We start from the raw sequence: 13,718 nt of genomic DNA, 5'->3' as shown, positions 1-13,718 counted from the left end.
ATGGTCCCATTTTACCGCAGGAGTCTCCAACCTGCAGAACTTGGATTTACAGAAGCGCCTGTGTAGGGTCATGGGATCCAAGACCAACTAAATATTTTAAAAAACTCAACGTAAATCAAGTTCTTCTACTTGAAGCTCTTACTGGTCAATAAAATTGGAGGGAGACTGAGATCATCCGCCTGCAGGGCTGCACCTGCATCCGGCGTCCAATAGGATCCGGGCATCCTGAAGCGTCAGCAGTAGCCGAGCAGAAAACACCCGATCAGGTTGCGGGAGGCTGGAGCCAGCGTTGCAAGAAGAGGTTAGAAGCCGGGAAGCCATCTCCGTCGTGTTTGCGCAAAGCATCTGAGCCCCTCCCCTCCTCCCACCTTGGCCTCGGGACCCGGACCCCTGGTCTGAGCTTCTCCGCTCCCCTCCTCCCTTTGGCCTCTGGACCGGACCCCTGGTCTGAGTCCCTCCCTTCCTCCCACCTTGGCCTCCAGACCGGACCCCTAGTCTGAGCCCACCCCTCCTCTCACCTTGGCCTCGGACCCGGACCCCTCGTCTGAGCCCCTCCCCTCCCCTCCTCCCACCTTGGCCTCCAGACCGGACCCCTAGTCTGAGCCCACCCCTCCTCTCACCTTGGCCTCGGACCCGGACCCCTCGTCTGAGCCTCTCCGCTCCTCACACCTGGACCTCACACCCGGACAGAGATCAGGTGTTGAAAGCTGCTTACCATTCGCGCCTTCTCATGCTTCCCTCTCAGCCCTTCCCGCCTGGGCAGGCTACACCATGTTGGGGCCCATGTCTCCTTTTCTCGGAAAAGCTCCTGCAGGGGGGCCCAGGACGAGGTTTCTTGGGAACAGAGTCTGTCGAGCCGCGGACCTGCCGGTCTAGCTGCGCCCGTGCACCGTCCGCGTTCCCTGCAGATGCCCCGACACCAGGTCAGGGAGCATGCCTTTCCTTCTGGCCCGCCCCTCGGCCTCAGGGATTTACACAGATCAACCTGTGAGCAGCACCTCCTCCAGGAAGCCCTCTCTAACTCCCTTCCTATGCTGGGCCATGGGCCCATCCTCTATCCAGTCATACGCCTTCCTTGAGCCCCTCGGAACAAGCTTCTCCAGCAATAAGACCACCTGCTTACTTGTCTGTCACCCCCACTAAACAGTAGGAATCTTGGGGGCCATGACTGTGTCTTGACTGACCTGTATCTTCAGCACTTCGTGGGCATCTGTCTGGTGCAGTAAATACTTGATATTTGCCAACGGCATGAGGACTTACGAGATTTCAGGAACTCCAGGAGACATTTGTAAATGCACCTCATTCCCTGTTTCCACTTTCTATGGGGTAAATGTTGGTACCCCTCCAGCTCCACTGATAAGAAGGGAACTCACCCACAGTCTTACTAGTAGCTGCTGGCAAGCAAGACTGGAGATGCGAATCTCTACTGCCTTCCTTCCAATCTTCTCCCAGAACAAAGGAAAGGGGGAGTGCGCGGTGTGCGTGCCCTGGCATTACAGGAAGGGCACAAGTCAGGGAAGGAACAGGGCAGAGAAGGAGGCTGGTGAGGAATGAGCTCGAGCTGGGGTCTGTATGCAGATGGAGCGTCCTATGTGGTGGGCCCTGCCTGGACCTCCGGGCAGCGGTCAGCAGAGAGCCTGCGAGAGCAGACGTCAGAGCCTGGAGGAGGACAGCCCCCCACCCGAACACTGGTGGTGGGGGTGGGGATAGTTTACAGGGGTTGCTGTCACACCCGCCTCAGCCATAGGGGAGTCACCCAGGGGAGCTGGGGGTTTGCAGCTCGGAGCCACTGCAAGGGCAAGCCTGGGATTTCCCTAAGAAAAACTGATTCAGGGGATTCCTTACCCAGACAGGGTTGGATTCCAAGATGCACTGTGCTTTCTAGGAATCCAAATAACAAACCTGGACTCTGATCTCTCTCCACATAGTTCCCTTCCATGCCACGGCCCAGGCTGTGCCCTGTGCCCTTCTGCTGGCCACAGGGAGGATTTCTTCCCAGGACCTGACCTTGTCCTTGCTTCCTAGCACAGTAGAAATCTGAAGCTTTTTCCCTCTGTCATAATAATTTTTTTCAGACTCAGAAAGATTCCTTTTCATTTGTCATAGATTCTGGGTCTGGAGTTCTCTCTTGCCCAGCAAGAAAGCGGTACGCAGGATTGAAATGCGAGAGAGGCTCCTGTCCTGGAGAAGACAAGAGCCCCAAGTCAGGGTCCTTGCTCCATTTTTATCAGGATCAGGCTTACAAGCATGATGGGCTGACGGGTGTGCACAAAGAGACAATGAAACCGTGAACATTTACTCATGGGTGTGGGGGAAAGGGAGTTTTGAAGATATATGTGTTAGGGGTTTGAGTCAACACAAAACAAAATTCTGGTGGCACCACCTCTGTTTACCTAAACTGACCTGGGGACAAGAAAGACAGAGCAAGCTACCTCAGGGTCAACAAGGCACCTTTCTCTTTCTAATTAGCTCCACTCTGGGCAACTTCACCCCACAGCAGTCTAAAGTCCTGTTTTTCCTGTTTACCTAATTTGGTCCTTCCTTCCTGTGAAAGCAGCTTTCTGCTATTGGACTAAATTGGAATACCTAGTCTTGTTTACCTAATCTTGTATATTTTTATCCTGAGATTTCCTATTCCTACACCTTTGTATAGGGGCTTTGCCCCGTTTACCTAATTTTGTTTACCAAATCTTGTTTACCCAAACTTGGGTGTGTTCATCCTATGGCTTTCTAATTCTTTATGCCTTGTTAACCCATTGGTGCAAGCTCAGGGAATTCCTAAACTTATTCCCCACAGCCCTTCAAACAGATTCAGAAAATCAGCCAAGGTAAAATGTCATGCGACAGAAGTCTTACCAGCTCATAAAACGAAGGTGTCAGACACACACACGTACAACCGGTACAACCGGCCAGTGTGACTCCCTCAAAAACCAGGCAGGTCGGTGCCAGTGCCACTAGGCAGGTCACTGCCATCAGGGCAGAGGCCCCTCCTGTGTGTTTTCTGGTGTCCCAGGGGGCATGTGGAAAATGGCTCAGAGAGCTAGAATACCACTTCAGAAATGCCAACCAAACTCCATCACAAAGTTCCTGAGAATTTTCATTTATTTATGATTGGAAAAATAATTCATCCACTCTCATGAAGGACAATGTGGAAATACTTACAAATGTAAGTCTTTATTTCTGGATTTTTCCATCATAGTCCATTGATTTGTATGTCTCCCTTTATGTCACTACTACACTGTCTTTATTACTCAAGCTTCATAATAAGTTTAAAATCAAAGTATAATTTCACCACCTTTTTATTTTTTACAAAGTGTTTTTGGCTATTCTTAGTCCTTTGTATTCTAAGATTAGCCTGTCAGTTTCAAAGGAAAGAAGAAAGAAAGAAAGAAAGAAAGAAAGAAAGAAAGAAAGAAAGAAAGAAAGAAGAAAGAAAGAAAAAAGAAAGAAAGAAAGAAAGAAAGAAAGAAAGAAAGAAAGAAAGAAAAAGAAAGAAAGAAAAGAATCCTGCTTTTTTTAATAGGTATTGTATCCATAGAGAAATTTGAGGAGAGTATCCACTTTTACATTTTCTTCTGGAATTTTTTTTAATTTTCTTATTTATTTTTAAACTTACATCCAAATTAGTTAGCATAGAGTGCTACAATGATTTCAAGAGTAGATTCCTTAGTACCCCTTACCCATTTAGCCCATCCCCCCTCCCAGAACCCCTCCAGTAACCCTCAGTTTGTTCTCCATATTTATGAATCTCTTCTGTTTTGTCCCCCTCCCTGTTTTTATATTATTTTTATTTCCCTTCCCTTATGTTCATCTGTTTTGTCCCATGAAGTCCTCAAATGAGTGAAGTCATATGATGTTTGTCTTTCTCTGACTGACTAATTTCATTTAGCATAATACCCTCCAGTTCAATCCACGTACTTGCAAATAGTAAGATTTCATTCTTTTTGATTGCCAAGTAATACTCCATTGTGTGTGTGTGTGTGTGTGTGTGTGTGTGTGTGTGTGTGTATACACAATGTATACATTGTGTGTGTATATACATACATATATATATATATATATATATATATATACACACACACATATATATGTATATATACCACATCTTCTTTATCCATTCATCCATCGATGGACATTTGGGCTCCTTCCATACTTTGGCTATTGTCGATAGTGCTGCTATAAACATTGGGGTGCATGTGTCCCTTTGAAACAGCACACCTGTATCCCTTGGATAAATACCTAATAGTGTAATGCTAGGTCATAGAGTAGTTCTATTTTTAGTTTTTTGAGGAACGTGCATACTGTTTTCCAGAGTGGCTACACCAGCTTGCATTCTCATCAGCAGTGCAAAAGATATCTTCTTTCTTCCCATCCTCGCCAACATCTGTCCTTGCCCGAGTTGTTAATGTTAGCCATTCTGACAGGTGTCAGGTGGTATCTCACTGCAGTTTTGATTTGTATTTCTCTGATGATGAGTGAAGTTGAGCATTTTTTGATGTGTCAGTTGGCCATCTGGATGTCTTCTTTGGAGAAGTGTCTATTCATGTCTTCTGCCCATTTCTTCACTGGATTTTTTGTTTTTTGGCTGTTGAGTTTGATAAGTTCTTTGTAGATTTTGGATACTAACCCTTTATCTGATATGTCATTTGCAAATATCCTCTCCCATTCTGTCGGTTGCCTTTTAGTTTTGCTGATTGTTTCCTTCACTGTGCAGAAGCTTTTATTTTGATGAGGACCCAGTAGTTCATTTTTGCTTTTGTTTCCCTTGCCTCCGGAGACATGTTGAGTAAGAAGTTGCTGTGGGCAAGATCAAAGAGGTTTTTGCCTGCTTTCTCCTCAAGGATTTTGATGGCTTCCTGTCTTACATTGAGGTCTTTCATCCATTTTGAGTTTATTTTTGTGTATGGTGTAAGAAAGTGGTCCAGATTCATTCTTCTGCATGTCGCTGTCCAGTTTTCCCAGCACCACTTGCTGAAGAGACTGTCTTTATTCCATTGGATATTCTTTCCTGCTTTGTCAAAGACTAGTTGGCCATACATTTGTGGGTCCATTTCTGGGTTCTCAGTTCTGTTACATTGATTGAGTGTCTGTTCTTGTGCCAGTACCATACTGTCTTGACGATTGCAGCTTTGTAATGCATCTTGACATCCAGGATTGTGATGCCTCCTGCTTTTGTTTTCTTTTTCAAGATCGCTTTGGCTATTCGGGGTCTTTTCTGGTTCCGTACAAATTTGAGGATTATTTGTTCTAACTCTGTGAAGAATGCTGGTGTTATTTTGATGGGGATTGCATTCAATATGTAGATTGCTTTGGGTAGTATCAACATTTTAACAATATTTGTTCTTCCTATGCAGGAGCATGGGATCTTTTCCCATTTTTTGGTGTCAATTCAGTTTCTTCCATAAATTTTCTACCGTTTTTAGTGTATAGATTTTTCACCTCTTGGGTTAGATTTATTCCTAGGTTTTTGGAGCAATTGTAAATAGCATCAATTCCTTGATCTCTCTGTTGCTTCATTGACGTTGTATAGGAATGCAACCGATTTCTGTGCATTGATTTTATATCCTCCAACTTTGCTGAATTCATGAATCAGTTCTAGCAGTTTTTTGGTGGAATCTTTATGGTTTTCCATATAGAGTATCATGTCATCTGCAAAGAGTGAGAATTTGACTTCCTCCTGGCTATTTGAGTGCCTTTTATTTCTTTGTGTTGTCTGATTGCAGAGGCTAAGACTTTCAAAACTATGTTGAATAACAGTGGTGAGAGTGGACATCCCTGTCTCATTCCTGACCTTAGGGGGAAAGCTCTCGGTTTTTCCCCATTGAGGATGATATTAGCATGGGTCGTTCATATATGGCTTTTATGATCTCGATGTATGCTCCTTCTATCCTGACTTTCTTCAGGGTTTTTATCAAGAAAGGATGCTGTATTTTGTCAAATGCTTTCTCTGCATCTATTGAGAGGATCATATGGTTCTTGTCCTTTTTTTATTGATGAGATGAATCACATTAATTGTTTTGTGGATATTGAACCAGCCCTGCATCCCAGGTATAAATCCCACTTGGTTATGGTGAATAATTTTTTTAATGTATTGTTGGATCTGGTTGGCTAATATCTTGTTGAAGATTTTTGCATCCATGTTCATCAGGGAAATTGGTCTATAGTTCTCCTTTTTAGTGGGGTCTCTGGTTTTGGAATCAAGGTAATGCTGGCTTCATATAAAGTGTTTGGAAGTTTTCCTTCCATTTCTATTTTTTGGAACACCTTCAAGAGAATGGGTGTTAACTCTTCCTTAAATGTTTGGTAGAATTCCCCTGGAAAGCCATCTGGCCCTGGACTCTTGTTTTTTGTCAGATTTTTTGTTACTAATTCGATTTCCTTACTGGTTATGGGTCTGTTCAAATTTTCTATTTCTTTCTGTTTCAGTTTTGGTAGTGTATATGTTTCTAGGAATTTGTCCATTTCTTCCAGATTGTCTATATTATTGGCATACAGTTGCTCATAATGTTCTGTTATTACTGTTTTTATTTCTGCTGTGTTGGTTGTGATCTCTCCTTTTCATTTTTGATTTTATTTATTTGGGTCCTTTCCTTTTTCTTCTTGATCAAACTGGCTAGTGGTTTATCAATTTTGTTAATTCTTTCAAAGAACCAGCTTCTGGTTTCATTGATCTGTTCTATTGTTTTTTGGGGTTTTTTGTTTGTTTGTTTGTTTGTTTTGATAGCATTAATTTCTGCTCTAATCTTTATTATTTCCTGTCTTCTTGTGGTTTTGGGTTTTATTTGCTGTTCTTTTTCCAGCTCCTTAAGGTGTAAGGTTAGGTTGTGTATATGAGATCTTTCTTCCTTATTTAGGAAGGCCTGGATTGCTATATGCTTTCCTCTTATGGCCACCTTTGCTGCATACCAGAGGTTTTGGGTTGTGGTGTTATCATTTGCATTGACTTCCATATACTTTTTAATTTCCTCTGTAACTTCTTGGTTAGCCCATTCATAGTAGGATGTTCTTCCAATCTCCAAGTATTTGTTACCTTTCCAAATTTTTCTTGTGGTTAATTTCGAGTTTCATAGCGTTGTGGTCTGAAAATATGCATGGTATGATCTCAATCTGTTTGTATTTACTTAGGGCTGATTTGTGTCCCACTACATGGTCTATTCTGGAGAACGTTCCATGTGCACTGGAGAAGAATGTATATTCTGCTGCTTTAGGATGAAATGTTCTGAATATATCTGTGAAGTCCATCTGGTCCAGTGTGTCATTCAAAGCCATTGTTTCCTTGTTGATTTTTTGATTAGATGATCTGTCCATTGCTGTGAGTGCGGTGTTGAAGTCTCCCACTATACTAGTATTTCTATCAATGAGTTCCTTTATGTTTGTGATTGACTTATACATTTGGGTGCTACCCCATTTGACACATAAATGTTTACAATTGTTAGGGATTTTTGGTGGATAGACCCCTTGATTATGATATAATGCCCTTCTGCATCTCTTGATACAGTCTTTATTTTAAAGTCTAAATTGTCTGATATAAGTATGGCTACCCCGGCTTTCTTTTGTTGACCATTAACATGATAGATGGTTCTCCATCCCCTTACCTTCAATCTGAAGGTGTCTTTAGGTCTAAAGTGGGTCTCTTGTAAACAGCATATAGATGGATCCTGTTTCTTATCCATTCTGTTACCCTATGTCTTTTGATTGAAGCATTGAGTCCATTGATGTTTAGAGTGAGTACTGAAAGATATGAATACATTACCATTACGTTGCTTGTAGAGTTGGAGTTTCTGGTGGTGTTCTCTGGGCCTTTATAATCTTTGTTGCTTTTGGTATTTATTTATTTATTTTAATTTTTTCATCTTTTCTCCCCTCAGAGAGTCCCCCTTAAAATCTTGCAGTGCTGGTTTAGTGATCACTAACTCTTTTAATTTTTGTTTGGGAAACTTTTTATATCTCCTTCTATTCTGAATGACAGCCTTGCTGGATAAAGAATTCTTGGCTGCATATTTTTCTGATACAGCACATTGAATGTATCCTGCCACTCCTTTCTGGCCTGCCAAGTTTCTGTGGATAGGTCTGCTGCAAACCTGATCTGTCTTCCCTTGTAGGTTTGGAAACAGCCATAGGGACTAAACTAAGAAGGGAGAAAGGAGAAAGGAGAGGGATTAAATTCCATTAAGACTCTATAAACAGGGTGGGGCGCAGAGTCTGCAACTCCACAGCTTGATACCTGGAGGTGCTCTTGTGGGAAGGGCAAATCCCCACTGCTGGGAAGACATTTGGTAGAGGCTGTGAGGCAACCTGGGCCCAGCAGACCCCAGAGAACAGCCACATTCGCTGGTGCTGAAACAAGGTCTGCTTCGGTTTCCTCCTGTTAAAGACAGGGGCACGTAGGGTAGGAGGGTGATTAGAGGCAAGCTGGTGAAGATCTGGCCACCAGCTAGGTTGGGGGAGACAGAGCCTCCGTTTGAAGGGCTGGCCAATTTCTGTGGTGTAGACATTCCCGCCGTGGCTGGCCCACCCTTCTCACCAAATTCCCCACACTGGCACACGACACGGGCCTGGTGGGAAGCTGTAGCAACCCTGCGAAGACCAGAGACCACCGTGCCCGAAGGTCCAGTACCCTTGGCGTCCACGTGGAGACACCGGTTAAGAGTTTGTCGTCACCGCAGCAGAGGGGAGTTTCAGTGCACCTGAGGGTAAGTGGGAAGTGTGCTCTCCTGGGAGAGGGTAGTTTGGACACGCCCTCAATAGCAGAGTCCAGATCCCACTGCGCTGGCACCTGTGGCTAGTGACCTCAGCCAAGTTTCTTAATCTCTAAAACAATTTACTTCTTGGTAGAAGTGGAATAAGAGGATCTTCTTTGCAGGGTTTCTGTGAGGACTGGGTGGGTGGGCCGCTTGAGACACAAAGGAAGGACTGAGCACACAGCAGATATGTAGCAAGTAGGGATCTCTGGGCTCTCACTCACTCCTCTCAGTGGGCTCCCCAGCCCAGGCCCTGGCTCCCAGCGCAGTGCTCACACTCGTGGGGCCAAAGAAATGAGGAAATGCAAAAACCACTAGATGAATGTGAGGGGAGAAGAGCCAGGAACAAAATGGTAGATGAGAGATAGTGGAGAAGACAAAGATTGGGGGAGGAAAGACAAGGTCCCTAAGGGAGAGGCCACCTAAAGAGATTGAGGAAGAAGAAAGGGGAGCATGGAGAGGCCAAGAGGATGAGGATGAGGATGAGGAGTTCAGAAATGAAAATGAGTTGATTAGGACAATGGCTGGTGGGGGACAACAGAGGCGGGGCTACCATTCAGGGTACAGGACTTGTGAGTCACAAAGAAGTAAAGGGGGTGACTGCCCATTGTCAAGTTCTTCTCTGCCAGGAGATGCTCTGGAGTTGAGGACATTGGTTGCACACCTGGTGAACATATAAACCATGAAGTTGCACGCTTTAAATGGGCAAATGTATAAATATATCTCCACAGAAGAAAACAAAGGAATGGTTCATTAGAGATTCAGCGTGGTGTTTGCATCTGGGGCGTGGGCACACTTGGAACATTTGCTCAGCTCTGTAACCTAGTTGCTGGTTGACTTTCTTACTCATTGAACTGTAGACATGTGCTTACTCACACTTTCTTGAATATATAAAAATATGGAAAAAAATAAAATATGTCCTATAAGAATGATGACAGAAAAAGAAGAAAACCAAGTATGATACAGAAACAGAAACATCCAGAAGATGTACAGCAGGCTGGGAACCAGTGTGAGGAGATGTGGAGGCTGCCCTGCCCTCCCCCTCCCTGAGTGTGGAGGTCACCCAAGGCCAGGAACCCCTGAGTACCTGTCTCTCAACTGCCCCTAGCTACAGCCTCCTGCCCCATCTCTGAGTCAGCCTTCTATGCCCCAATACTCCTCTTTTCTACAGAAGAAACAGTCACCTCCTCTAGGAAGCTTTCCCTGATATATCCACCCAAAGTGGTCTTTCACCTTATTACAGACCCTATTCCCTCATTCACTCAGTATGTTAGAATTATTGACCTTTATATTTTTCAAAATGTTTATTCATTTATTTTTGTAAGGGGAGGAGTGGGAGTGAGGGGCAGAGAGAGAGGGAGACAGAGAATCCCAAGTGCCCTGGTATTACTGACCTTTAGAGCTTGGGGTCTCATCAAGATAAAAAGCTTCTGCACAGCAAAGGAAACAATCAACAAAATAAAAGGCAACCAACAGAATGGGAGAAGATATTTGCAAATGACGTATCAGATAAAGGGTTGGTATCCAAAATCTATAAAGAACTTATCAAACTTAACACCCAAGAAACAAATAATTCAGTGAAAAAGTGGGCAAAAGACATGAATAGACATTTCTCTAAAGAAGACATCCAGATGGCCAACCAACACATGAAGAAAATGCTCAACATCACTCCTCATCAGGGAAATACAAATCAAGACCACAATGAGATACCACCTCACACCTGTCAGAATGGCTAAAATTAACAACTCAGGCAACAACAGATAATGGTGAGGATGTGGAGAAAGAGGAACCCTCTTGCACTGTTGGTGGGAATGCAAATTGGTGCAGCCACTCTGGAAAACAGTGTGGAGGTTCCTCAGAAAATTAAAAATAGACCTACCCTATGACCCAGCAATAGCACTGCTAGGAATTGACCCAAGGGATACAGGAGTGCTGATGCATAGGGGCACTTGTACCCCAATGTTTATAGCAGCACCTTCAACAATAGCCAAATTATGGAAAGAGCCTAAATGTCCTTCAACTGATGAATGGATAAAGAAATTGTGGTTTATATACACAATGGAATACCACTTGGCAATGAGAAAGAATGAAATCCTGCCATTTGCAGCAATGTGGATGGACCTGGAGTGTATTATGCTGAGTGAAACAAGTCAGTGAGAGAAAGATATCATATGTTTTCACTCATATGTGGATCTTGAGAAACTTAACAGAAGACCATGGGGGAGGGGGCAAAATAGTTACAAACAGAGAGAGAGGGAGATAAACCATAAGAGACTCTTGGATACAGAGAACAAACTGAGGGTTCATGGGGGTGGGGGAGAGGGAAGAGAGGGCAAAGTGGGTGATGGGCAGGGAGGAGGGCACCCTTTGGGATGAGCACTGGGTATTGTATGGAAGCCATGAACCACGGTAATCTATGCCAAAAACCAAGAGCACACTTTACACACTGTATGTTAGCCAATTTGACAATAAATTATAATTTTTAAAAAGCTTGGAGTCTTTGATAATGTTTCTATATTAATGACGATCTAAATGTGCTTGTGGCTTGCGTCCTGCCTGTGAGCATCTCAGGGCAGTGACAGACCCGTCTGTGAACCGGATCGTTAGCCGCAAAGGGAAGACCTTTCTCCTAAATACAACCTCAGTCCCTGACGAACCCCCTCTCCCCCCCTCAACCCCTGCAAGGAGGACGCATGGATTATAAGCAGCCCCACAAAATTCCTCTGACAATTAGAGAAATGATCCACTCCACAGACATAGCTTATAACCCGAAAATCCACTCAAAACACACATGACTTTGCTGGTTCTTCTGGCAAATGCGCAGGGAGGACACAGCTCCCCCAGCAGCACTCAGAGCACAGGGGCGCCAAGGGCACACAGTGCTGGAAATTTCCACTAGCCTCCTTCACCCGCAGCCCGCCAGCCCCAGGCCCCGTTCGAAGTTCCACCTCTCCTTCGGGACGCCCCCTCCCGCCGCCCCCTCCCTGTGCCCCTCCTCCGAGATGCCTCACCACCGTGCGCTCTCCTCCGGGATGCCCGCTCCCCCACCTCCGCGCGCCCCTCCTCCAGGACGCCCCACCGACCTGGTGCACCTGCCAGACCAGGTGAGTTCCGTCCAGTCGGGACAGGAACCGGCCGCGCCAGCAAGAGCTCCCCGGGGGACTTCTCTGCACACCCAGGGACCAAAGGAACCCCCTATGCAGACCCAGGGGGGCAGCACCCGCATCATCCTGCTGTCAGTGCAGGCCCCCAGGCTGCACGCCCTGAACCTCTCCTTAGATCTATGCTTCAGCGCAAGCTGCACCGCCCAGATGCGGCCCACCTCGGGCGAATACCACCAGCCTCCTGGGCTGCCCGTTCCTGGGGACCACGGAGTGCGTCGTCCTCACACTGATGGCCTTTGACCGCTACGTGGCAGTCCGCTGGCCCCTGCACCATGCTACCCCTGCCTGAGCCAGCAGCTGGCGGCCACCACCTGGGCCACTGGCCTGGTGGAGTCAGCGGTCCTGACACCACCCCCTCTCCGTCTGCTCTTGTGTCCCCACGGGCAGGTGGGTGATATTTTTGTGTGAGGTCCCGGCTCTGATTGCACTGTCCCGCAGAAACGCCACTTACGGTGAGATGCAGCTGGCTGTTGTGGTCCCTCACTGCCCCTGCCCGAGCAGTGCTCAGGTCAAGTCTGCCACAGGGTGGAAGAAGGCGTTCCGGATGCACCCCTCCCACCTCGCGGCGGTCACCCTCTTACGACTCAGTCATTACTGTCTACCTGCAGCCCCCAAATCCCGACGTTCAGCAAAGGGGCAAGTTGTCCAGTCTCTGCTATGCGGCAGGCACTCCAGCACTTAACAACCCTCTTGTTCACACCCTGAGGAACAGAGGGGTAAAGGGGGCACTTGGGATGCTGCTTGGGAGGCACAGGGACCCAAGGGAGTGCTGAGAGCTGCCTGGGTGCTTTCCAGTCCCCAGGGAATCAACCTGCTTCTGTGGGGATGCCTTGTGCCCCACACCACGCCCTCCTCACCCAGGGCGCCACAGGGGTGGGCAGTAGCTGTGTGTGTGTGCGTGCACACACGCGTGCCTGTGTGTGCGCCCTGCGTGTGTCCGTCTGTGTGTGCGTGTCAGTCCGTGTGCGTGTGTCTGTGTGCATGTGTCTGTCTTTGTGTGCATGTCCGTCTGTGTGCGTGTGCATCTGTGTGTGTCCATCTCTCTGTGTGCGTGTCTGTGTGTACGTGTCCATCTGTGTGTGCATCTCCGTCTGTGTGTGTGTCCGTCTGTGTGTGCGTGTGTGTGCGTGTCCGTCTATGTGTCTGTCTGTCCATCTATGTGTCTGTGTGTGCGTGTCCATCTGTGTGTCTGTCTGTCTGTGTGTGCGTGTATGTGTGTGCGTGTCCGTCTATGTGTCTGTGTCTGTCCATAAATGTATCTGTGTGTGCGTGTCCATCTGTGTGTCTGTCTGTCTGTGTGTGCGTGTATGTGTGTGCGTGTCCGTCTATGTGTCTGTGTCTGTCCATAAATGTATCTGTGTGTGCATGTCCATCTGTGTGTCTGTGTGTATCTCCGTCTGTGTGTGTCCATCTGTGTGTGCTTGTAATCGTGTGCGTGTGCGTGTCCATCTATGTGTCTGTCTTGTGTCTCTGCATGTGTCTGTGTGTGCATGTCCATCTGTGTGTCTGTGTGTGTGTGTCTGTGCGTCTCCATCTGTGTGCGTGTCCATCTGTGTATGAGTGTCTGTGTCTGCCCATAAATGTATCTGTGTGTGCGTGTCCATCTGTGTGTCTGTGTGTGGGTGTCTGTCTGTGTGTGCGTGTCCGTCTGTGTCTGTCCATCTACATGTGTGTGCATGTCCACCTGTGTGTCTGTGTGTGCATCTCCGTCTGTGTGTGTGTCCATCTGTGTGTGCTTGTAATCGTGTGCGTGTGCGTGTCCATCTATGTGTCTGTGTCTGTCCACCTGTGTGTCTGTGTGTGGGTGTCTGTC

The 13,718-nt window shown here is 46.5% G+C and overlaps 1 pseudogene; it reads left to right on the top strand.

Moving 5' to 3' along the window:
* Positions 1-11,743: 11,743 nt before the first annotated feature.
* Positions 11,744-12,678, top strand: LOC122238469 (annotated as a pseudogene).
* Positions 12,679-13,718: the final 1,040 nt, after the last annotated feature.

This window comes from Panthera tigris, chromosome B2 (genome assembly GCF_018350195.1).
Source record: "Panthera tigris isolate Pti1 chromosome B2, P.tigris_Pti1_mat1.1, whole genome shotgun sequence".
Taxonomy (NCBI): Eukaryota; Metazoa; Chordata; class Mammalia; order Carnivora; family Felidae; genus Panthera; species Panthera tigris.
The sequence above is the reverse complement of the archived record's forward strand: the minus strand, read 5'-3'. Positions and strand labels throughout refer to the sequence as shown.